Source organism: Sphaeramia orbicularis, unplaced genomic scaffold (genome assembly GCF_902148855.1).
Source record: "Sphaeramia orbicularis unplaced genomic scaffold, fSphaOr1.1, whole genome shotgun sequence".
Lineage (NCBI taxonomy): Eukaryota > Metazoa > Chordata > Actinopteri > Kurtiformes > Apogonidae > Sphaeramia > Sphaeramia orbicularis.
This window is the reverse complement of record NW_021941513.1, coordinates 417,657-443,602: the sequence shown is the minus strand read 5'-3', so window position 1 is coordinate 443,602 and position 25,946 is coordinate 417,657. Positions and strand designations below refer to the sequence as shown.

The following is a 25,946-nucleotide window of genomic DNA, read 5'->3' as shown; positions in this document are numbered from 1 at the left end:
GTCTGCCTAACCCTAACCCTAGATCAGTGGAGTCCACTATGAGTCTGCCTAACCCTAACCCTAGACCAGTGGAGTCCACTATGAGTCTGCCTAACCCTAACCCTAGACCAGTGGAGTCCACTATGAGTCTGCCTAACCCTAACCCACTGCCTTATGCACAATTTAAATGAAATGGTCTAGAGTCCATGATGGCCCACCTACTACTGCACTGAGCAGAAGAACCCTAACTTGAACTTGAACCCAGACTTGGTTCTGAAACCTCAGATCCTGTGCTACACACAGAACTGAACAGATCCTTTTGTTCATTTGTTTGTGGGTGGAACTTTAGACTGACTTCCATAAATTAAATATCTTTAGTGAATTGTGGAAAATATCTGATTCGAGTGTCCTTAAACGTTCCCAGTGTTCGACTCATGTAGATTCAGGGTTCGCTAACCCCAACAGCTGTTTGACTAAATCTGTCCTTCCTGTTCTGAGGCGGAAACCAACATTAGTTTAAACTCAACACCATTCAGATCTAATATATTCATATATTTATCACAAACAGAACACACGTTTTTGAATATATTCATATATTTATCACAAACAGAACACACGTTTTTGAATATATTCATATATTTATCACAAACAGAACACACGTTTTTGAATATATTTATATATTTATCACAAACAGAACACACATTTTTGGAGTTCCTCAGCTGGAGGTGGATCCTTCAGTCGTTCTTCTTCTGGACGTCCAAACTCATTTATATGTTTGTGTTTTAGGCCAAACCCGCCTCCACACACATCTGATAAAAGTGACTCTGCTGACGGAGGAGCTCTGAGGGGGGACCCGCCTCTACGATGGAACCCTGGTCCATGACCAAGACCCTGGAGAGACAAGAACCACAACTAGGTCAGAACCAAAAACCAGAACCAGGTCAGAAAGAACCAGCAGGTCAGAACCAAAAACCAGAACCAGGTCAAAGACTCAATGAAAACACCTTCCACCACAAAGAAGCACATTTCACTCCAACTACTGAGATGAGGACCAATGGAAGATGAACCGAACCCACAGAACGTACCTGGAATTGAACCCACTGACAGAACGTACCTGGAACCGAGCCCACAGAACGTACCTGGAACCGAACCCACAGAACGTACCTGGAACCGAACCCACTGACAGAACGTACCTGAAATCGAACCCACTGACAGAATGTACCTGGAACCGGACCCACAGAACATATCTGGAACCAAACCCACTGTGTCTTTTTGGACTTTGCTAATGCTAATGCTAGCTAGGTCTGATTTGCTCTCCAGTCTGACACAGATGTAGACACTTACAGAAACACCTGTCCGAAGCCCCAGAAGCCCCGCCCCTTTACCTGTTGTAGTCCCAGAAGCCCCACCCCTTTACCCGTTGTAGTCCCCGAAGCCCCACCCTTTACCCGCTGAAGCCCAAGAAGCCCCGCCTCTTTACCTGCTGTAGTCCCAGAAGCCCCGCCCCTTTACCTGCTGTAGTCTATGATGGTGTTGAGGCGGTGTGCGATGGTCAGGACGGTGCAGTCCTCAAACTGGGTCCGGATGGTGGACTGGATCAGCTGGTCCGTCTGCAGGTCTACAGCTGCAGTGGCCTCATCCAGGACAAGGATCCTGGTCTTCCTCAGCAGAGCTCTGGCCAAACACAAGAGCTGACGCTGGCCCACACTGTCCACAGAGACAGGGGTCACTATTAGTGACTACAAAGACCCATAAAGAACCTAACACTGTCCGCAGACACAGGGGTCACTATTAGTGACTACAAGGACCCATAAAGAACCTAACACTGTCCGCAGAAACAGGGGTCACTATTAGTGACTACAAAGACCACATAAAGAACCCTGACCACAAAGACAGGGGTCACTATTAGTGACTACAAGGACCCATAAAGAACCTAACACTGTCCGCAGAAACAGGGGTCACTATTAGTGACTACAAGGACCCATAAAGAACCTAACACTGTCCGCAGAAACAGGGGTCACTATTAGTGACTACAAGGACCCATAAAGAACCTAACACTGTCCGCAGAAACAGGGGTCACTATTAGTGACTACAAAGACCACATAAAGAACCCTGACCACAAAGACAGGGGTCACTATTAGTGACTACAAGGACCCATAAAGAACCTAACACTGTCCGCAGAAACAGGGGTCACTATTAGTGACTACAAGGACCCATAAAGAACCTAACACTGTCCGCAGAAACAGGGGTCACTATTAGTGACTACAAGGACCCATAAAGAACCTAACACTGTCCGCAGAAACAGGGGTCACTATTAGTGACTACAAGGACCCATAAATAACCTAACACTGTCCGCAGAAACAGGGGTCACTATTAGTGACTACAAAGACCCCATAAAGAACCTAACACTGTCCGCAGAAACAGGGGTCACTATTAGTGACTACAAAGACCCCATAAAGAACCCTAACCCATCCATCCATTCTCTTCCTCTTATCCAGGGCTGGGTCACAGGGGGAACAGTCTAAGCAGGGATGCCCAAACTTCCCTCTGCTCAGACTCCTCCCTCTCCTCAGACTCCTCCCTCTGCTCAGACTCCTCCCTCTCCTCAGACTCCTTTCTCTGCTCAGGCTCCTCCCTCTCCTCAGACTTCTCCTCCTGGTGGGACATGCCCAGAACACCTCCCCAGGGAGGAGTCCAGGAGGATCTGAACCAGATGTCTGATCCACCTCAGCTGGTTCCTCTGGACGTGGAGGAGCGGCGGTTCTACTCTGAGCTCCGCCCCCTATCCCTAAGGGTGGATCCACCCACCCTACAGAGGAAACTCACTTGGACCGCTGGTATCATGGATCTGGTCCTTTGGGTCCTGGATCCGGCCCTTTGGGTCTTGACCCACAGCTCATGACCACAGGTGAGGGTCTGAACGCAGACTGAGGGTAAATCCAGAGCTTCTCCTTTGGGCTCAGCTCCTTCTGAACCACAACAGACCCATACAAGCACTGCAGACGCTGCACCCACCTGTCAATCTGAACCTCCACTCCACCCACCTGTCAATCTGAACCTCCATCCTTCCCTCGCTGTGAACCAGACCCAGATACTGGACCTCCTCCACTGGGTCAAAGACTCTCCCTGAACCCTAACCCTAACCCTAACCCTAACCCCACAAAGCCCAGATAAAGAACCCTAACCCTAACCCCCTCTACAAAAGCCTTTCTGTTGGATGGTTGAGATGCCAGACAAGTCTTGATTTAAGTTGGTTTTAAAGGATTGAACCTTAACCCAGGGGTGTCCAGTCCTGGTCCTCCAGGACTGGTATCCTCCATGTTTTAGATGGATCCCTCCTCCTACTCACCTAGTTCTAATGATCAGCCTATCATCATCAGCTCTGCAGAAACCTTATCTAGACCATCAGGTGGACTGGAAGAGGACACATCTGAAACATGAGGGATACCGGCCCTGGAGGACCAGAGGTGGACCCCCTGACTTAACTCTGGACCACTGAGAAAACCCTGACCCTGGACCACTGAGAAAACCCTAACCCTCAGAAGGACATTTAGGGTTAGGGTTCCTTACTCAGGGTTAGGGTTAGGGTTCGTACCTCAGGGTTAGGGTTCCTACTTCAGGTTAGGGTTAGGGTTCCTACCTCAGGTTAGGGTTAGGGTTCCTACCTCAGGGTTAGGGTTAGGGTTCCTACCTCAGGTTAGGGTTAGGGTTCCTACCTCAGGTTAGGGTTAGGGTTCCTTACTCAGGGTTAGGGTTAGGGTTCCTACCTCAAGGTTAGGGTTAGGGTTCCTACTTCAGGTTAGGGTTAGGGTTCCTACCTCAGGGTTAGGGTTAGGGTTCCTACCTCAGGTTAGGGTTAGGGTTCCTACCTCAGGTTAGGGTTAGGGTTCCTACCTCAGGGTTAGGGTTAGGGTTCCTACCTCAGGTTCTCTCCTCCTTCACTGCACTGGTAGTCCAGTTTTTTGGGCAATGTGGACACAAAGCTGGTGAGGTGGGACAGTTCCAGTGCCTTCCACAGCTCCTGGTCTGAGCAGGTCTCAAAGGGGTCCAGGTTCATCCTCAGAGTTCCTGAAAACAGAACTGGGTCCTGAAAAGCAGACCACATGACCATTAGTGTCACTGTACACGATGAAACTGTGTGAATCACCTTCAGGAAATAAAAACAGACCCTAGACTATTTAGACTGTTAGGGTTAGGGTCAGGGTAGGCCCTAACCCTAACCCTAACCCTGTTCTGATCTAGGAACAGTTCCCACTGGGATAGTGGATTTGGGAACAGGGTTAGGGTTAGGGCCTACCCTAACCCTAACCCTAAATGAAAGGTCATCAAATGAAATTTATTTTTTATTTTTTTCCCCGTTAGGTTTGTTTATTGTGAAGTCCACGACATGTGGTCCAGGATGTTTGACACACTGACCTCGAACCCTAACCCTTAAACCCTAACCCTTAAACCCTAACCATTGGACCTAACCCTAACCCTCAAGCCCTAACCCTTAAACCCTAACCCTAAACCCTAACCATTGGACCTAACCCTAACCCTTAAACCCTAACCATTGGACCTAACCCTAACCCTTAAACCCTAACCCTTAAACCCTAACCCTTAAACCCTAACCATTGGACCTAACCCTAACCCTTAAACCCTAACCATTGGACCTAACCCTTAAACCCTAACCCTAACCCTTAAACCCTAACCATTGGACCTAACCCTAACCCTTAAACCCTAACCCTTAAACCCTTAAACCCTAACCCTTAAACCCTAACCCTTAAACCCTAACCATTGGACCTAACCCTAACCCTCAAGCCCTAACCCTTAAACCCTAACCCTAAACCCTAACCATTGGACCTAACCCTAACCCTTAAACCCTAACCATTGGACCTAACCCTAACCCTTAAACCCTAACCCTTAAACCCTAACCCTTAAACCCTAACCATTGGACCTAACCCTAACCCTTAAACCCTAACCATTGGACCTAACCCTTAAACCCTAACCCTTAAACCCTAACCATTGGACCTAACCCTAACCCTTAAACCCTAACCCTTAAACCCTTAAACCCTAACCCTTAAACCCTTAAACCCTAACCCTTAAACCCTAACCATTGGACCTAACCCTAACCCTCAAGCCCTAACCCTTAAACCCTAACCCTAAACCCTAACCATTGGACCTAACCCTTAAACCCTAACCATTGGACCTAACCCTAACCCTTAAACCCTAACCCTAACCCTTAAACCCTTAAACCCTAACCCTTAAACCCTAACCATTGGACCTAACCCTAACCCTCAAGTCCTAACCCTTAAACCCTAAACCCTAACCATTGGACCTAACCCTAACCCTTAAACCCTAACCATTGGACCTAACCCTAACCCTTAAACCCTAACCCTTAAACCCTAACCATTGGACCTAACCCTAACCCTTAAACCCTAACCCTTAAACCCTAACCCTTAAACCCTAACCCTAACCCTTAAACCCTAACCATTGGACCTAACCCTAACCCTTAAACCCTAACCCTTAAACCCTAACCCTAACCCTTAAACCCTAACCATTGGACCTAACCCTAACCCTTAAACCCTAACCCTTAAACCCTAACCCTAACCCTTAAACCCTAACCATTGGACCTAACCCTAACCCTTAAACCCTAACCCTTAAACCCTAACCATTGGACCTAACCCTTCGTAGAGGAAGTTTGATGTCTCTTATTTATGGGTTTTATTTTGGTGTGAAAAACCTAAATTGTTCACTGGTCTAATATTTATTTGAGAATGAAAATGCATCTGATTTAACAGATGACGTGAAAACATGATCTGGGACATTCATCTGACAGTTATCAGCTGAGGAAGCAGAAACAGAGTCCCACCAGGAGTTAAAGGTGAAACATGAGGCGTTCACTGACCTGTGGAATGATGGTTAACCTGGAGCGCAGTTCATGAAGGCCCAGCTGAGCGATGTTCACCCCATCGATGCAGATCCGTCCTTTCACCGCCTCCAGAATACGAAAAATTCCTAAAGCCAAGGACGACTTTCCAGCTCCAGTCCTTCCAACAATTCCCACCTGTTGGTTCCACATGTTCATCAGTGAATATTCACACCGACGCTTTCATTTAGGACACATCATACATTCAACCAAAACTGAACCAAATACAGCAGCTTACAACATCGACAGACTGTTACAATTATTTAAACATTTGTCCAATAATTCTGGAACACTGGGGTCAGAGTAAATGACAGCAGTGTTTTCTTCTGCTCTGGAACTCCAACGTTCAGTCCATTCTATAAAAAACCTGCTCTGGTCTGGGGTTTGAAACAGTCTCATATTCATATTCATTCAGATTCAGGTTCAGGTTCAGATTCAGGTTCAGGTTCAGGTTCAGGTTCAGATTCCGATTCCGATTCCGATTCAGGTTCAGATTCAGATTCAGGTTCAGATTCAGGTTCAGGTTCAGGTTCAGGTTCAGGTTCCGGTTCCAATTCAGGTTCAGGTTCAGATTCAGGTTCAGGTTCAGATTCAGATTCAGATTTAGATTCAGGTTCAGATTCAGATTCAGGTTCAGATTCAGATTCAGATTCAGGTTCAGATTTAGATTCAGATTCAGATTTAGGTTCAGATTCAGGTTCAGATTCAGATTCAGGTTCAGGTTCAGATTCAGATTTAGGTTCAGATTCAGATTCAGATTCAGGTTCAGATTTAGATTCAGATTTAGGTTCAGATTCAGATTCAGGTTCAGATTCAGATTCAGATTTAGGTTAAGATTCAGATTCAGATTTAGATTCAGGTTCAGATTCAGATTCAGATTTAGGTTCAGATTCAGATTCAGGTTAAGATTCAGATTCAGATTTAGGTTAAGATTCAGATTCAGATTTAGATTCAGGTTCAGATTTAGATTCAGATTCAGGTTCAGGTTCAGGTTCAGATTCAGATTCAGGTTCAGGTTCAGGTTCAGATTTAGGTTCAGATTCAGGTTCAGATTCAGATTCAGATTTAGATTCAGGTTCAGATTCAGATTCAGGTTCAGATTCAGGTTCAGATTTAGATTCAGATTCAGATTTAAGTTCAGATTCAGGTTCAGATTCAGATTCAGATTTAGGTTCAGATTCAGATTCACATTTAGATTTAGATTCAGATTCAGATTTAGGTTCAGATTCAGATTTAGATTCAGGTTCAGATTTAGGTTCAGATTCAGATTCAGATTTAGATTCAGGTTCAGATTCAGGTTCAGATTCAGATTTAGATTCAGGTTCAGATTCAGATTCAGGTTCAGATTCAGGTTCAGATTTAGATTCAGATTCAGATTTAGGTTCAGATTCAGATTCAGGTTCAGGTTCAGGTTCAGATTCAGATTTAGGTTCAGATTCAGATTCAGATTTAGATTTAGAATCAGATTCAGATTTAGGTTCAGATTCAGAATCAGATTTAGATTCAGATTCAGGTTCAGGTTCAGGTTCAGATTCAGATTTAGGTTCAGATTCAGATTCAGATTTAGATTCAGGTTCAGATTTAGGTTCAGATTCAGGTTCAGATTCAGATTCAGATTTAGATTCAGGTTCAGATTCAGATTCAGATTCAGATTTAGATTCAGGTTCAGATTCAGATTCAGGTTCAGATTCAGGTTCAGATTTAGATTCAGATTCAGATTTAGGTTCAGATTCAGGTTCAGATTCAGATTCAGGTTCAGATTCAGATTTAGGTTCAGATTCAGATTCAGATTTAGATTTAGATTCAGATTCAGATTTAGGTTCAGATTCAGATTCAGATTTAGATTCAGGTTCAGATTCAGGTTCAGGTTCAGATTCAGATTTAGGTTCAGATTCAGATTCAGATTTAGATTTAGATTCAGGTTCAGGTTCAGGTTCAGGTTCAGATGGCTTATATTGTCCTTCTGCTAAATTACATCACACATGCACTGCAGTAGAAAATAAAAACACACATAATTAAAAACACCTGAGATAAAATCAGTCCTGAAGTTCTGCTGCAGTACTTCAGTGAATGAAATAAATCACTGTAAATGTAGTTAAGAATAAAAGTTAGTGCACAGTTCTCAGAGGTGAATACAGTTGTGAACTGCAGCTGAGTGAATCTGTTCCATATTTAGACTCCTGGGAGTTTTACAACCTCAGTGTCCTTAACAAGTAACGTTATTTAGCCAAGTCCCTTGAAGGAGGCACCAGGACCACCCTAACCCTTCAGCAGGACTACCCTAACCCTTCAGCAGGACCACCCTAACCCTTCAGCAGGACCACCCTAACCCTTCAGCAGGACCACCCTAACCCTTCAGCAGGACTACCCTAACCCTTCAGCAGGACCACCCTAACCCTTCAGCAGGACCACCCTAACCCTTCAGTAGGACCATCCTAACCCTTCAGCAGGACCACCCTAACCCTTCAGTAGGACCACCCTAACCCTTCAGCAGGACCACACTGATCCTGTCAGCTGTCCTCACCAGTCAGAGGCGCTGCTGCAGGTTAGTTAGTTTAGACTGTTAGTCAGTTAGTTAGTTAGTTAATTACTTAGTTACTTAGTTAGTTTGGGCTGTTAGTTAGTTAGTTACTTAGTTAGTTAGTTAGTTAGTTAGTTAGTTTGTATTTTAATCATATGTGAATTTCCTCTTTATCCTTTTATGTCCTTAACTTCCTTTGTACGAACTGTTTACTTGTTTGGAACCAGAGTCACTGGTCCCAGTCCAGTCCATAACAGGGTTACTTCTTCTTATTGCTCTACTGTTAAGATTCTAACTCTATTTCAATGACTCGTAAATGTGTAAGAATAAAGTTGAATCTCATCTCATTTTAATTTTTAGGAATATTAACTCCTCAGTATTTCATCATGTCCACATTCCAATTTATTTTAAATTATTATTATTAAGGTAAGTTTGTAAACTTATTTTAATAACGAACTCAGAGGTTCTGAAAAAATCACATACAGTGGTTAGGGTTAGATATCCTGGGTTAGGGTTAGATATCCTTGGTTAGATATCCTGGGTTAGGGTTAGATATCCTGGGTAAGGGTTAGGGTTAGATATCCTGGGTTAGGGTTAGATATCCTGAGTTAGGGTTAGATATCCTGAGTTAGGGTTAGATATCCTGAGTTAGGGTTAGATATCGTGGGTTAGGGTTAGATATCCTGGGTAAGGGTTAGGGTTAGATATCCTGGGTTAGGGTTAAATATCCTGGGTTAGGGTTAGATATCCTGGGTTAGGGTGAGTTATCTGGGTTAGGGTTAGTTATCCTGGGTTAGGTGTACCTTCTCTCGGTCCTGGATGCTGATGGAGATGTCCTTTAAGGCCCAGTCCAGACCTTTGCGGTACTGCAGTCCAAAGTCTTCCAACTGGATGGACCCTGAACTGGGCCAAGAGGACGGAACCAGAGTCCCTTCAACTGTCCATGGAGCCTGAAGAGAGTTAGAGTTAAAAATTAGACCCTGAAGAGAGTTAGAGTTAAAAATTAGAGCCTGAAGAGAGTTAGAGTTAGAGCCTGAGCAGAGTTAGAGTTAGAGCCTGAGAAGAGTTAGAGTTAGAGTTAGAGCCTGAAGAGACTTAGAGGAAGAGTTAGAGTTAGAGCCTGAAGAGAGTTAGAGTTAGAGCCTGAAGACAGTTGGAGTTAGAGCCTGAGAAGAGTTAGAGTAAGAGTTAGAGTTAGAGCCTGAAGAGACTTAGAGTAAGAGTTAGAGTTAGAGCCTGAAGAGTGTTAGAGTTAGAGCCTGAAGAGAGTCAGAGTTAGAGCCTAAAGAGAGTTAGAGCTAGAGTTAGAGTCTAAAGAGAGTTAGAGTTAGACTGAAGAGAGTTAGAGCTAGAGTTAGAGTTAGAGTTGGAGTCTGAAGAGAGTTAGAGTTAGAGCCTGAAGAGAGTTAGAGTTAGAGTCTGAAGAAACGTAGAGTAAGAGCTTGAAGAGATTTAGAGTAAGAGCCTGAAGAGAGTTAGAGTAAGAGTTAGAGTTAGAGCCTGAAGACAGTTAGAGTTAGAGCCTGAGAAGAGTTAGAGTAAGAGTTAGAGTTAGAGCCTGAAGAGACTTAGAGTAAGAGTTAGAGTTAGAGCCTGAAGAGTGTTAGAGTTAGAGCCTGAAGAGAGTCAGAGTTAGAGCCTAAAGAGAGTTAGAGCTAGAGTTAGAGTCTAAAGAGAGTTAGAGTTAGACTGAAGAGAGTTAGAGTTAGAGCTAGAGTTAGAGTTAGAGTTGGAGTCTGAAGAGAGTTAGAGTTAGAGCCTGAAGACAGTTAGAGTTAGAGCCTGAAGAGAGTTAGGGTTAGAGCCTGAGAAGACTTAGCGTTAGAGACTGAGCAGAGTTAGAGTAAGAGTTAGAGTTAGAGCCTGAAGAGACTTAGAGTAAGAGTTAGAGTTAGAGCCTGAAGAGAGTTAGAGCTAGAGTTAGAGTCTAAAGAGAGTTAGAGTTAGTCTGAAGAGAGTTAGAGTTAGAGCTAGAGTTAGAGTTGGAGTCTGAAGAGAGTTAGAGTTAGAGCCTGAAGAGAGTTAGAGTTAGAGTCTGAAGAGAGTAAGAGTTAGAGCCTGAATAGAGTAAGAGTTAGAGCCTGAAGAAACGTAGAGTTAGAGCTTGAAGAGATTTAGAGTAAGAGCCTGAAGAGAGTTAGAGTTAGAGCCTGAAGAGAGTTAGAGTTAGAGCCTGAAGAGAGTAAGAGTTAGAGTTAGAGCCTGAAGAGACTTAGAGTAAGAGTTAGAGTTAGAGCCTGAAGAGAGTTAGAGTTAGAGCCTGAAGACAGTTAGAGTTAGAGCCTGAGAAGAGTTAGAGTAAGAGTTAGAGTTAGAGCCTGAAGAGACTTAGAGTAAGAGTTAGAGTTAGAGCCTGAAGAGTGTTAGAGTTAGAGCCTGAAGAGAGTCAGAGTTAGAGCCTAAAGAGAGTTAGAGCAAGAGTTAGAGTCTAAAGAGAGTTAGAGTTAGACTGAAGAGAGTTAGAGCTAGAGTTAGAGTTAGAGTTGGACTCTGAAGAGAGTTAGAGTTAGAGCCTGAAGAGAGTTAGAGTTAGAGTCTGAAGAAACGTAGAGTAAGAGCTTGAAGAGATTTAGAGTAAGAGCCTGAAGAGAGTTAGAGTAAGAGTTAGAGTTAGAGCCTGAAGAGACTTAGAGGAAGAGTTAGAGTTAGAGCCTGAAGAGTGTTAGAGTTAGAGCCTGAAGAGAGTAAGAGTTAGAGCCTAAAGAGAGTAAGAGTTAGAGCCTAAAGAGAGTTAGAGCTAGAGTTAGAGTCTAAAGAGAGTTAGAGTTAGACTGAAGAGAGTTAGAGTTAGAGCTAGAGTTAGAGTTAGAGTTGGAGTCTGAAGAGAATTAGAGTTAGAGCCTGAAGAGAGTTAGAGTTAGAGTCTGAAGAAACGTAGAGTAAGAGCTTGAAGAGATTTAGAGTAAGAGCCTGAAGAGAGTTAGAGTAAGAGTTAGAGTTAGAGCCTGAAGACAGTTAGAGTTAGAGGCTGAGAAGAGTTAGAGTAAGAGTAAGAGTTAGAGCCTTAAGAGACTTAGAGTAAGAGTTAGAGTTAGAGCCTGAAGAGTGTTAGAGTTAGAGCCTGAAGAGAGTCAGAGTTAGAGCCTAAAGAGAGTTAGAGCTAGAGTCTAAAGAGAGTAAGAGTTAGACTGAAGAGAGTTAGAGTTAGAGCTAGAGTTAGAGTTAGAGTTGGAGTCTGAAGAGAGTTAGAGCCTGAAGACAGTTAGAGTTAGAGCCTGAGAAGACTTAGCGTTAGAGACTGAGCAGAGTTAGAGTAAGAGTTAGAGTTAGAGCCTGAAGAGACTTAGAGTAAGAGTTAGAGTTAGAGCCTGAAGAGAGTTAGAGCTAGAGTTAGAGTCTAAAGAGAGTTAGAGTTAGTCTGAAGAGAGTTAGAGTTAGAGCTAGAGTTAGAGTTGGAGTCTGAAGAGAGTTAGAGTTAGAGCCTGAAGAGAGTTAGAGTTAGAGTCTGAAGAGAGTAAGAGTTAGAGCCTGAATAGAGTAAGAGTTAGAGCCTGAAGAAACGTAGAGTTAGAGCTTGAAGAGATTTAGAGTAAGAGCCTGAAGAGAGTTAGAGTTAGAGCCTGAAGAGAGTTAGAGTTAGAGCCTGAGGAGAGTTAGAGTTAGAGCCTGAAGAGAGTTTGAGTTAGAGCCTGAAGAGAGTTAGAGTTAGAGCCTGAAGAGAGTTAGAGTTAAAGTTAGAGCTAGAGCCTGAAGAGAGCTAGAGTTAGAGCCTGAAGAGAGTTAGAGTTAAAGCCTGAAGAGAGTTAGAGTTAGAGTCTGAAGAGAGTTAGAGTTAGAGCCTAAGGAGAGTTAGTTAGAGCCTGAAGAGAGTTAGAGTTAGAGCTAGAGTTAGAGTCTGAAGAGAGTTAGAGTCTGAAGAGTGTTAGAGTTAGAGTCCGAAGAGAGTTAGAGTTAGAGCCTGAAGAGAGTTAGAGTTAGGGTTAGAGCCTGAAGACAGTTAGAGTTAGGGTTAGAGCCTGAAGAGAGTTAGAGTTTGAGCCTGAAGACAGTTAGAGTTAGAGACTGAGGAGAGTTAGAGTCTGAAGAGAGTTAGAGTTAGAGCCTGAAGACAGTTAGAGTTAGAGACTGAGGAGAGTTAAAGTCTGAAGAGAGTTAGAGTTAGAGCCTGAAGAGAGTTAGAGTTAGAGTTAGAGCCTGAAGACAGTTAGAGTTAGAGCCTGAAGAAACGTAGAGTTAGAGCTTGAAGAGATTTAGAGTAAGAGCCTGAAGAGAGTTAGAGCCTGAAGAGAGTTAGAGTTAGAGTTAGAGCTTGAAGAGATTTAGAGTTAGAGCTAGAGTTAGAGTTAGAGTTGGAGTCTGAAGAGAGTTAGGGTAAGAGCCTGAAGAGAGTTACAGTTAGAGTCTGAAGAAACGTAGAGTTAGAGCTTGAAGAGATTTAGAGTAAGAGCCTGAAGAGAGTTAGAGTTAGAGCCTGAAGACAGTTAGAGTTAGAGCCTGAAGACAGTTAGAGTTAGAGCCTGAGAAGAGTTAGAGCCTGAGCAGAGTTAGAGTAAGAGTTAGAGTTAGAGCCTGAAGAGACTTAGAGTAAGAGTTAGAGTTAGAGCCTGAAGAGAGTTAGAGCTAGAGTTAGAGTCTAAAGAGAGTTAGAGTTAGTCTGAAGAGAGTTAGAGTTAGAGCTAGAGGTAGAGTTAGAGTTAGAGTCTGAGGAGAGTAAGAGTTAGAGCTTGAAGAGATTTAGAGTAAGAGCCTGAAGAGAGTTAGAGTTAGAGCCTGAAGAGAGTTAGAGTTAGAGCCTGAAGAGAGTGAGAGTTAAAGTTAGAGCTAGAGCCTGAAGAGAGCTAGAGTTAGAGTTAAAGCCTGAAGAGAGTTAGAGTTAGAGTCTGAAGAGAGTTAGAGTTAGAGCCTAAGGAGAGTTAGTTAGAGCCTGAAGAGAGTTAGAGTTAGAACTAGAGTTAGAGTCTGAAGAGAGTTAGAGTTAGAGTCTGAAGAGTGTTAGAGTTAGAGTCTGAAGAGAGTTAGAGTTAGAGCCTGAAGAGAGTTAGAGTTAGGGTTAGAGCCTGAAGACAGTTAGAGTTAGGGTTAGAGCCTGAAGAGAGTTAGAGACTGAGGAGAGTAAGAGTCTGAAGAGAGTTAGAGTTAGAGCCTGAAGAGAGTTAGAGTTAGAGTTAGAGCCTGAAGACAGTTAGAGTTAGAGACTGAGGAGAGTTAGAGTCTGAAGAGAGTTAGAGTTAGAGCCTGAAGAGAGTTAGAGTTAGAGCCTGAAGAGAGTTAGAGTTAGAGTCTGAGGAGAGTTAGAGTTAGAGCCTGAAGAAACGTAGAGTTAGAGCTTGAAGAGATTTAGAGTAAGAGCCTGAAGAGAGTTAGAGTTAGAGCCTGAGGAAAGTTAGAGTTAGAGCCTGAAGAGAGTTAGAGTTAGAGCCTGAAGAGAGTTAGAGTTCGAGCCTGAAGAGAGTTAGAGTTCGAGCTAGAGCCTGAAGAGAGCAAGAGTAAGAGTCTGAAGAGAGTAAGAGTTAGAGCCTGAAGAGAGTTAGAGTTAGAGTCTGAAGAGAGTTAGAGTTAAAGCCTGAGGAGAGTTAGAGTTAGAGTCTGAAGAGAGATAGAGTCTGAAGAGAGTTAGAGTCTGAAGAGAGTTACAGTTAGAGCCTGAAGAGAGTTAGAGTTAGAGCCTGAGGACAGTTCGAGTTAGAGTTAGAGCCTGAAGAGAGTTAGAGTTAGAGTCTGAAGAGAGTTAGAGTTAGAGCCTGAAGAGAGTTAGAGTTAGAGCCTGAAGAGAGTTAGAGTTAGAGCTAGAGTCAGAGTTTGAGTCTGAAGAGAGTTAGAGCCTTAAGAGAGTTAGAGTTAGAGCCTGAAGAGAGTTAGAGTTAGAGCTAGAGTTAAAGTCTGAAGAGAGCAAGAGTTGGAGCCTGAAGAGAGTTAGAGTTAGAGCCTGAAGAGAGTTAGAGTAAGAGCTAGAGCTAGAGTTAGGTTCTGAAGAGAGTTAGAGCTAGAGTTAGAGTCTGAAGAGAGTTAGAGTTAGAGCTAGAGTTAGAGTCTGAAGAGAGTTAGAGTTAGAGCCTGAAGAGAGTTAGAGTTAGAGCCTGACGAGAGTTAGAGCTAGAGTTAGAGCCTGAAGAGAGTTAGAGTTAGAGACTGATGAGAGTTAGAGCTAGAGATAGAGAGTGAAGAGAGTCAGAGCCTGAAGAGAGTGAGAGTTAGAGTCTGAAGAGAGTTAGAGTTAGAGCGTGAAGAGAGTTAGAGTTAGAGCCTGACGAGAGTTAGAGTGAGAGCCTGAAGAGAGTTCGAGTTAGAGCCTGAAGAGAGCTAGAGTTAGAGTCTGAAGAGAGTTAGAGTTAGAGCTAGAGTTAGAGTCTGAAGAGAGTTAGAGTTAGAGCCTGAAGAGAGTTAGAGTTAGAGCTAGAGTTAGAGTCTGAAGAGAGTTAGAGTTAGAGTCTTAAGAGAGTTAGAGTTAGAGCCTGAAGAGAGTTAGAGTTAGAGTATGAGCCTGAAGAGAGTTAGAGATAGAGTCTGACGAGAGTTAGAGTTAGAGCCTGAAGAGAGTTAGAGTTAGAGCCTGAAGAGAGATAGAGTTAGAGCCTTAAGAGAGTTACAGTTAGAGCCTGAAGAGAGTTAGAGTTAGAGCTAGAGTCAGAGTTGGAGTCTGAAGAGAGTTAGAGCCTGAAGAGAGTTAGAGTTAGAGCTAGAGTTAAAGTCTGAAGAGAGCAAGAGTTGGAGCCTGAAGAGAGTTAGAGTTAGAGCCTGAAGAGAGTTAGAGTTAGAGTCTAAAGAGAGTTAGAGTTAGAGTCTGAAGAGAGTTAGAGCTAGAGTGTGAGTTAGAGTCTGAAGAGAGTTAGAGTTAGAGCCTGAAGAGAGTTAGAGTTAGAGCCTGACGAGAGTTAGTTAGCGACTGAGGAGAGTTAGAGTTAGAGTTAGAGCCTGAAGAGAGTTAGAGTTAGAGCCTAAAGAGAGTTAGAGTTAGAGTTAGAGTCTAAAGAGAGTTAGAGTTAGAGTTTGAAGAGAGTTAGAGGTAGAGCTAGAGTTAGAATTAGAGTTGGAGTCTGAAGAGAGTTAGAGTTAGAGCCTGAAGAGAGTTAGACTTAGAGTCTAAAGAGAGTTAGAGTTAGAGCCTGAAGAGAGTTAGAGTTAGAGCCTGAAGAGAGTTAGAGTTTGAGCCTGAAGAGAGTTAGAGTTAGAGTCTGAAGAGAGTTAGAGTTAGAGTTAGAGCTAGAGTTAGGTTCTGAAGAGAGTTAGAGTTAGAGTCAGAGAGTCCACTGAACTGGAGTTGACATGTTAGAGTGTGTTGAACATCAGTTCCCAGATGGTTAGTGTTAGCTCAGTTTCAGCTCAGTTTCAGCTCAGTTTCAGCAGTTTGTGCAGGACCACACCTCCTTTGGCGTACGGGCGTATTCCTTCACTCGTTCCACTGACACTATGTTGTTTTCCACATCTGTCCACGATCGAACTATCCAGCTCAGAATTCCTGTCACCTGCAAATAAACATAAACACAGTTTGGTTTCACAGAAAATATTTGGCATTTGTTGTGTGTCAAATAATCAGGTCAACGTGTCTGTAAGGTAGTGTATATGTTAAGCCAATAGATGGCACTATAACACCACGGTTTGATCTTGACTTCCCATTTCGGCAGCGCTTTTTTGGACTTTCTGTTGCCCCGTAGGGTTGATACCAGTAGCATAGTGCGCCATGTTTTCTTTAATGTGCGCTGTATCACCCTGCAGGTAAGACGTGTTTTTTTGCTCTGACTGTTTGGAACCTAAAATTGTCCCAGGTTTAGCTGTTACTGTGTCGTACCTGTATTTCTTTTATGTAAAAGAAACTGACAAATGTGCGCTGTATCACCCTGCAGATGGTCATTGGGCATAATAAACGGTCCCGCCACGATTTTGAACCCCTCTCTGCCTCGCTCCTTACGGACTGCACCCCCGCTAGCATCCCTTAAGAAACACACACAACGCAGAGCCACGTAGCTGCGGCGGTGTACGAAACCCAGACCGTGGGACAGGGAGAGGGATAGGGCTACATCTTTGGTGCCGTGACCCGGATCGTGGCGCTCCGAGACCGAAGAGGAAGCGAGGCTGGCCGCTGCTTTTCAACTACGCCTTTGGATTGAACTGTTATTTTCCAAGTGTATCCTGTGATGGACTGATTTAATAGTGTGAAGATTAGCGGGATATTCATCCTCTACAATATATCCTTTGAAAGTGTTGAAGTATATCTCATTTTGTTGTGTTTGTTAGGAGTATTTTCATGACATTTTGAAAAAAAAAAAAACAAAAACAAAAAAAAAAAAAAAACATAATGTTAATTGAATGGTAAATGACTATATTTTGTGTGAAATTTTTTCACAAGGATAATCTATGGTTAATATTAAGCAAGTGTTGCTGACCTATTCATTTTCTCTGGGTTGAACATAGAATTGTGTAAAAGTGTTTTGTGTTTATTTTAAGTTTAATGTGAGTTTTTGTGTTATTAAGTGATTATTGTGCCACATTTTATTTTGGGATATTACATTCAAACATTGTTATATTCACTTACAGTTCAGCATATAATAAGTAATTCACACTCACGCACACATTTTGTTCTGCTGCTTAATTCTGAAATAGAGAACACTGAAGATGACAAGTAACTACGTAGGCTCTCCACTGACACAGGGTCCTGCTGCAGCCACATCAGGCCCCCCACTCACCCCTGGGCCTGTAACAAGCCACAGCTATGACTCTCCAAGGAGGATGCATACTCACCTCTCCAGTGAAGCAGCTGGTACCAGCAGCCAACAGTCATCGGTGAGGTCAAAGCTAACCACCCCGTTCCCCAGGTCCCTTATACATCAGTTGCAGTACCACACTCCAGTCCGACAGTCCCCAGACTCAGGACTGGGCTCACAGCCCACACCATCACCACCTGTGCTGTCACCCTACACTGATCCCCATGCAGCTCCAGTTCAAGTGTCCACATTACCAGCCCCTGTAACCCCAAGTGAAACCCCTCTAGTGTTTCAGCCAACTGTGCAGACCACTGTTGCCTCTGCCCTTCTGCCCCAGACCATAGTGCACATGCCCACAGCCACCCTGCCACCTCAGAATCCCCCACATCCCAACCTCCCAGAGACACAAGTCATGCAACAGCCCACCATGAACCTGCCAGCTATCCCCTCTTACCCAGGACAGGCTTATCAGCCTAGCCCCCAGGTCACCACCAGCTATGCTGATCCCTCACCTACATCCCAAGCTCCCATGTCTGCTTTTACAGCACCACAAGCAAACATTACGAGTAACCCCTCTACAGCTGAACAGACCCCCCAGTTGCATGTGTCACAAGCCGCTGCCCACCACTCTCAGGTACCCCTCCAGTCATCTGCCACCAATGCATGGGGACCCAGTACAGTGGCCCCCAGCTCACTGAATATAACATATGCAGCTTTAGACTACACAGCTTCTCCCCAGGCCCCAATGTATCTACAGCCCACTGCTTCAACCTCCCAAGTCAGCATGTATCCTGATACAGTCTCCCAAACCACCTTCCTGTCTCAACCCTCCATCCAGCACATGCATGCACCACTACATTCTCCAGTCAGAGCTGCAGCCATTCCGAGCCTCCCACCAGCTGCATATGGTGGTTTTCTGCAGACTCACCAGGTGAAGAATGTCCAAGTTTTCACTGGTAATCCTGATAGCAAGATGCTTATAGAGGACTGGATTTGTGACATGCAATATCTCCTGGAGGCAATAGAGCTACCCCCTCACCTCCGCTTCTCCACTGTGGTACGTCACCTGAGTGGTGAGGCCAGAAAGCTGATCCTGAATCTACCCCCCCATGACCAAACCCCTGAAAAGGCATTTGAAGAACTGAGGGTGGAGTACAGTGACTCACAGGGTTCCTTAGATCCACTAGCCGACTTCTATGAGCGTGGCCAGAGGCCAGGGGAGTCTTCCTGCTCTTATGCCATAGCACTGGAGGCTACACTGCGAGCTGTAGAAGAAACCCAAAGAGGTGGCAAGCCTTTCCCTGACCGTGACCGTAAACTCACCCGGCAGTTCTTAAGAGGACTAAATGATGAGGAGGTGTACATGAGGATTGCTCCAATGAAACCCCGGCTTCTGAGTTTCCGGGAGTTACAAGATGAGCTCAGAAATCTGGCAAAAGAAACAAAAAAGTTCCAGCCACTAAATAAATCCAAGAAAACCTATGCTCAGGTTCAGGTTGCATCAGAGTGTAATTTAAATGTGAAGGCAGAGAAAGCTAAGCATTCATCGGAGTGGTCAGAGCTAACAGAGCTGGTGAAGAAATTAGCCCTTTGTCAAGAGGAGCAGATGGCTAAGCTGACTCACCTTGAATCAAGAATTGCTGCCCCTTCCCCTACCCCTGTCCCCCCAGCAAGAGTCCGGCCAACCCCTGGACCTACAACCCGGACTTCAGCTGTCACATGCCACCGGTGTGGGAAGCTAGGACATATAGCCCGGGTTTGCAGAGAAGTGTTCCCGGATCCCAATCAGAGATGGGCTCCCCAACCTCAGCCTATGACCCCTGCAGAAGGGGCCACACCTCTCCCGGCTCAGCCTTTAAACGGCTAGAGCCCATGGTCACTGGGGCGGCTATGGGCAAGCAGCAAGACCCCCCACTGCAGGTGAATAAGACTGGTGATGGAGGAGAGGGCACCCCCTTAGTGGGCCCCAGGAATGAGGGGGAGGTGGAAGTCAATGGAATGAAGTGCAGGGCACTCATTGACTCTGGCTCTCAGATAACCAGTATCACACACAAATACTGGCGTAACCACCCCATCCTTCAGAAACAAAAGCTCCAGCCCTCTAAAATTCCCATTGAAGGTGCAGCCGGTCAGAGTGTAACCTATCACGGTGTCCTGCGCATTAACCTGAATGTATTGGGAAAGGAGTTCATGAATGTGCCAGCTTTTGTTGTTACTGACTCTGAGTATCGATCCTCTGTCCCTCTGCTAGTAGGCACTAATGTCCTCCGTGCATCCAGAAGCCACCTCCGAGCAACCTATGGCCAGCAGTTTCTCCACCAGGTCAAGGAGAGCCATCCCGAGTGGTACACTTCTCTATTGGAGATTGGGAGCACAGAACATTATGATGTGGATGACATAGTGGGCCCTGCTGTGTACGCTGGCCGTAAAGTACACATTCCTGGAGGAAAAGAGATAGATCTCATGTGCAAGATAAAAGCTGGTCCACAAAGAAAGACTTACACTGCTATGATTGAAAGCCACTCCTCCCTGCAACTCCCCCAAGACCTCCTGGTCGCCAAAGTCCTTACTGATGTAAAAAGAGGATGTGCCCCTGTCAGAGTGTTGAACCTGTCCCAGCATGCAATTACCATCAAGCCTCACACACATCTGGCTTACGTCTCCCTTGTGGACAGTGTTGTGGACTTTTCAGACAAAAAGCAGGGAAACGGTCACAATGGTGGGGGCGAAGATACATGCCTGAGTCTAGACCAGGTTGTGGCAAGTTGTGGAGTGGACCTGAATGAAGCAGCAGTGACGAATGAACACCAGCGTTCCCTCCTTAAAGATCTTGTGGAGAGAAATGTAGGTGTGTTCTCTCAGCATCCCATGGATTATGGCCACACACAGACTGTGCAGCATGAAATCCCTCTGGTTGATACTAAGCCCTTTCGGCTCCCTTATCGGAAGATTCCCCCTTCACAGTGGCAAGATGTGAGAAAGTTGTTGGTCGAGATGGAGGCTGCAGGAGTCATTAGGCCCAGTAAGAGTCCATATGCTTCACCTGTAGTGGTTGTGACCAAGAAAGATGGCTCTTTAAGGTTGTGTATCGACTACCGAAAGCTAAATTCCTGCAGCACAAGAGATGCTTTTCCCCTGCCCAGAATAGAGGAGGCCCTGGAAGCTCTGGGGCAAGCAAAGTTCTTCTCTACACTTGACCTCACATCAGGTTATTGGCAGGTGGAGGTGGCGGAGCACGACAAACACAAGACAGCATTCAGCACCCCAATGGGGCTGTTTGAGGCCAACCGAATGCCTTTTGGACTGCAGAATGCCCCCTCCACCTTTCAAAGACTAATGACCTGCTGCTTTGGAGATCTGAACTTCACTCACCTCTTAATTTATCTTGATGACCTCATCATATTCTCTAAAACCTTTGATGAGCATCTGGAGAGACTGCAGCTGGTGTTCGATCGACTTCAGGAGCACGGCTTGAAGTTGAAACCCTCCAAATGCCAGCTAATGAGAAGGGAGGTGCAGTATCTGGGTCACTTGGTGTCTGCTGAGGGAGTCCGGACGGACCCAGAGAAGATCAGCAGGGTTAAGGACTGGGTGAGGCCCACGAACCGCAAGGAAGTGCTACAATTCCTGGGGTTCGCTGGATATTACAGGCGGTATGTGAGTGGATACTCCGCTCTAGCTGCTCCCTTATACCGCCTCACTGCTGGTGACCCCAGAAAGAAAAAGAGGGGTGGGAAGAAAAGCCTGACACCTGACCCACCATTTTTGTGGACTGATGATTGTGAGACAGCTTTCCAGACCCTGAAAGAAAGGCTGACAACGGCGCCAGTGCTGGGCTATCCTGATTATAGCCTGCCTTTTGTCCTTCAGACTGACGCTTCAGGAGGGGGGCTCGGCGCTGTCTTAGTTCAGGTCCAGGGTGGTGCAGAGAGGGTCATAGCTTTCGCTAGTAGAGGTTTGAGTCCAGCCGAGACGAGGTATCCCGCACACAAACTTGAGTTCCTCGCTTTAAAATGGGCTGTGACAGACAAATTCTATGATCACCTCTATGGGCGTAGATTCTCAGTCCTGACGGACAATAACCCTCTCAAGTATGTCATGTTCTCAGCAAAGCTAGATGCTACGGGCCAGCAGTGGGTGTCTCGGCTGGCTGCTTTTGATTTCGACGTCCAGTATAGGAGGGGCCAGAGCAACGCCAACGCTGATGCCCTCTCCCGTATGTCCAACCAGGAGGTCACCGATATCCTACAAACATGCCCCCAGCAGGTGAGGTCCAGTGAGTCCAGGTATGGCGTGGGACAGCCCACCAAAGACCCAGTAAGCCCCACCAGCCAGAGCACATCTGCCTCAGAGAAACCCCAATCTGAATCCCTCAGACCTAATGAACCTTACAGAGATGTGGGGATGGAGTCACTGCCTGCCCTGACAAAACAGGAGATTCGTGCAGGGCAGAAGGAAGACCCTGTTGTTGGCCCTGTGTTACACTTTAAGAGTCTGAACCAAAAACCAAGCCGCAGCGAGAGGATCAGTGGTGGTGGGCAGGTGTGCCTTCTCTTAAAGGAGTGGAGGAGGTTAGTAGTACGAGATGGTATCATGTACCGCCGCATCCGAGACTGCCAAAGGGGAGTAGTGGAGCAGCTAGTACTGCCAGAGAAGCTGCGCGAATCAGTTAAGACCGCTCTTCATGATGACTCAGGGCACTTGGGTTTTGAGAGGACTGTGCAGATGATAAGAGAGAGATTTCACTGGCCACGGATGTTCCAAGAGATAAAGGCCTGGTGTGAACAGTGTGAGAGATGCTGCCTCAGAAAGACCCCAACTACAGGTGTCAGGGCCCCTCTGGTCAGCATTCACAGCAGTGCTCCTCTGGAACTTGTATGTGTGGACTTCCTGACTCTGGATAAGTCAAAGGGTGGCATAGAAAATGTCCTCATTGTCACTGACCACTTCTCACGCTACGCGCAGGCATACCCCACTAAGGACCAAAAGGCCAGCACTGTGGCCAGAGTGCTGTGGAGAAATTTCTTCTGTCGGTTTGGTTTCCCCGCGAAACTGCATGCAGATCAGGGTCGAAATTTTGAAAGTGCTATTGTAAAGGAGCTATGTAAGTGTACTGGCATCACTAAGACCCACACAACCCCCTATCACCCCCAGGGCAATGGAACCACTGAAAGGTTTAACCGCACCCTCATGAACATGCTTGGGACATTAGAGCCCCACCTGAAGCCCATGTGGCATGAGTATGTGGATGCAATGACACACGCTTACAATTGTACACGCCATGACTCTACTGGATACACACCATACTACCTGATGTTTGGCAGACATCCAAGGCTCCCTGTCGATCTGATCTTCGGGCTCCAGAACACTAGGGAGCCATGTGAATACAGTGAGTATGTCCAGACTCTGCATGACTGTCTGTCACAGGCCTATGCCCAGGCTAATCAGGCTTCTCACCAGGCCAAGGAACAACAGAAAAAATATTATGATCAGAGAGCAAAGAGTCAAGTCTTCAACCCAGGTGACAGGGTCCTTGTTAAAGTGTGTCATGTGGAGGGGCGGCAGAAACTGGGAGACAAGTGGGAGCCCCAGCCATACATTGTAGTGAAGAAGCAGCACAGCATACCTGTGTATGTGGTGCGATCAGAAAATGGCGACACAGAGAGGGTGGTCCACCGCAATCTCCTTACACAATGTATGTTTCTTCCAGTAGAGCGGACTAGTGAGATGACAAGAGGAGAGGTTGAGCCAGAAACAGAGGAGGACAACATGGAGGAAACTGTGGAGAAGCGTTTACCTGAGACAACAGATGAACTGTTTGAACACACAGAAATGGAGGAAGGGGGTGTGGAGACAGAACAAGTGAGTGAAGGTAGGGAGGAACATGTAACAGCTGGGGGCACCAACTTGCCACCCAGGCCTATTGTTCCAAGGAGGAACCCACCGAGAAATCGACGTCCTCCCAAGAAACTGTCTTGTGAGTCACGAGCTGTGGTAACAGAGGAGGATCAGCAGAAGATAGAAAGAGGATGGAAGTTGTGGCAGAAGGCCAAAGCAAGAAGAGCAGCAGGACACATGTAGCTTAACACAGCAAGTGCACCTACTTTAATAGGGGGTACCTGTACACATTTCCATATCACACATCACTGCATGTCACACAGTCATTCATTCTCCACACATTTATTTTGACTGTTCTCTTTGTTTATGTTTAGTAGTTGGTTCTTGCTTTATTTCATTTGTTTTGATGACTAGGACGCCATCAATTAAAGAGGGGGTGGGTGTAAGGTAGTGTATATGGTAAGCCAATAGATGGCACTATAACACCACGGTTTGATCTTGACTTCCCATTTCGGCAGCGCTTTTTTGGACTTTCTGTTGCCCCGTAGGGTTGATACCAGTAGCATAGTGCGCCATGTTTTCTTTAATGTGCGCTGTATCACCCTGCAGGTAAGACGTGTTTTTTTGCTCTGACTGTTTGGAACCTAAAATTGTCCCAGGTTTAGCTGTTACTGTGTCGTACCTGTATTTCTTTTATGTAAAAGAAACTGACAAATGTGCGCTGTATCACCCTGCAGATGGTCATTGGGCATAATAAACGGTCCCGCCACGATTTTGAACCCCTCTCTGCCTCGCTCCTTACGGACTGCACCCCCGCTAGCATCCCTTAAGAAACACACACAACGCAGAGCCACGTAGCTGCGGCGGTGTACGAAACCCAGACCGTGGGACAGGGAGAGGGATAGGGCTACATGTCCATGTCCTAGTTTAGGGTTAGGATGATTGAACAAACAATGAATGGAAGAGCAAGAACAGTCCAAAAAAACATGAAAAGGACTAATGGGCTAATGTAAGCCTAACCCTAACCCTAACCTTTACTGATGACCAGGCTGGTCTCAGGGTTCGGGTTAACCCAAACCCTCCACAGGCCCAGATGGGCTGAGCCCCCCATGCCCTTAAAGCCTGTGCCCCCCCAGCTTTGTGGAGTATTTCATCATGTGTTCAGGATGAGCCTGAGTCTGCAGGGTTAGGGTTAGAGTTAGGGTTAGGGGGGTCCTGACGCTGTGGAAGACCTCATGCCTAGTTCCTGTTCCTGAGGACTACTTCCTATGGCACTGACTTCTACCATCATGAAGACCCTAGACAGACTCATCCTGGATCTGACCCATGGTCAGACCACATGTGGACCCCCTTCAGTCCTCCTACCAGCCCCATCTCAGAGTTGAGGACCCCATCGTCTTCTTGCTTCATCATGTCTATATTGAGTGGGACCCGCTGCTGAACCCTGTGAGGGTCCTGGTTTTAGTTTCAGTCCCATCAGGCCGACCCCCCTGAGTGACCAGATGACACCCATGCAGGTGGAGGTCTGACTGGAGGACCACAGTATGTGGGCCTGCAGAACTGGGTCTGACAGGGGGTCAGCACCAACGGGGCACCACAGGGAACTGTCCTCTGCCCTTTCATCTTCACCTGATGACTGTGGTCCAACCTGAATCATGTTCTATTAGTTCAAACCCAGGAGAACCTGTCCCCCAGGCCAAGACTGTCCTCATTTAAAGGAACAGGGACTGTTTGGAGGACCAAACTGTCAGAACAATCTGTTTTTCAAGGTTTAAAAATATTTAAGAACAGGTACAAAGTATTTTTACCTGAAGAGAGTGTGTCACAGCCAATCCCACGATGCCTGGGCTCAGTTTACCACGACCATAGACTGAAAATAAGGATGCAGCCAGAACCAGCAGGTTCCCCAAAAACTCCAGATTCACCGCCAGCCATCTGGATGACAACAGTAATAGATTACAATATAGATTAGCATTTGAGAGACAGAGTCACAGTAATAGCCTTTAAAATGTACTAAACATGTTTAACACCACATCATCAGTACAGAACCAACAGTTGTGGAAGGAGGGAATAAATTACACTCAAATATCATTTAACATTTGAATGGAAATGTTTGAGTAATGATAGAAATTTGAAACAACACAGACAGACAGGTGTTTATGGAAATAAACCTGGTTGCAACAAAGCGAGGGAAGTATGCTTGTTGGTTGTTGTCGATGTGTCGGTCGGCCTCCAGGATGAAGCGCTGCTGTTCGCCAAAGGCTCGAATGATGCCAGCGCCCTGGACGGTTTCGTTAAAGTGGGTGTAGATCGGACTGCGACTTACAGCCTCCAGGCGTCGCAGCTGACACGACGTCGCAACGTAGAAACTCTGAAAATCAAATTAGAAAATTGTGTACAAGGACAGTTCATTTAGTCAATCAGGCCCTTCCGCCTTCAACAGTTCTTCAGCTGGCCTCGGTGTGGATCAGAATCAGGGGTCTATGGCCTGTAAATGGACTTTGTCTTGAACCGTGGCAGGTATCTACTGCCATCCCAGGTAGGACCACGCACTCCCAGGTAGGACCACCTAGTCCCAGGTAGGCTCACCTAGTCCCAGGTAGGCTTACCTAGTCCCAAGTAGGACAACCTAGTCCCAGGTATGCTCACCTAGTCCCAGGAGAACCTGGTGGAGCTGAGTGGCCTCTCCTCAGACCCGATGGAACCAGGAGTTACTTCGAAGACATGAATGAAAGCAGATACGAAGGAAAAGAGGTTGCAGAGGAGGGATTAGGACCAGGCTTAGGGGGACAGGCAGCCGGTTCCCTTTACCTAACCCGAACCCTAACCCTAACCCTTTACCTAACCTGAACCCTAACCCTAACCCTAACCCTAACCTTTCCCAGATAGCAAAATCATTATGGCTTAAATCTGGCCCAAAACTGGCATGCCATTTTGTCAAAGTTCTGGATGGATGTATGGGCCGTAAATGGCCCAAAATAGTCAAACTCAAACCAGAAGGAAGGCAAAATTCACTCAAAGCTAATTGCAGACTTCCAAAATATAGCCATAATTGTCCCAG

General features: G+C 45.8%; 1 pseudogene; it reads right to left on the bottom strand.

Moving 5' to 3' along the window:
* Window positions 1-761: 761 nt before the first annotated feature.
* The window catches only part of LOC115416019 (multidrug resistance-associated protein 1-like), an 83,588-nt pseudogene continuing 58,403 nt past the window's right edge, over window positions 762-25,946 (bottom strand).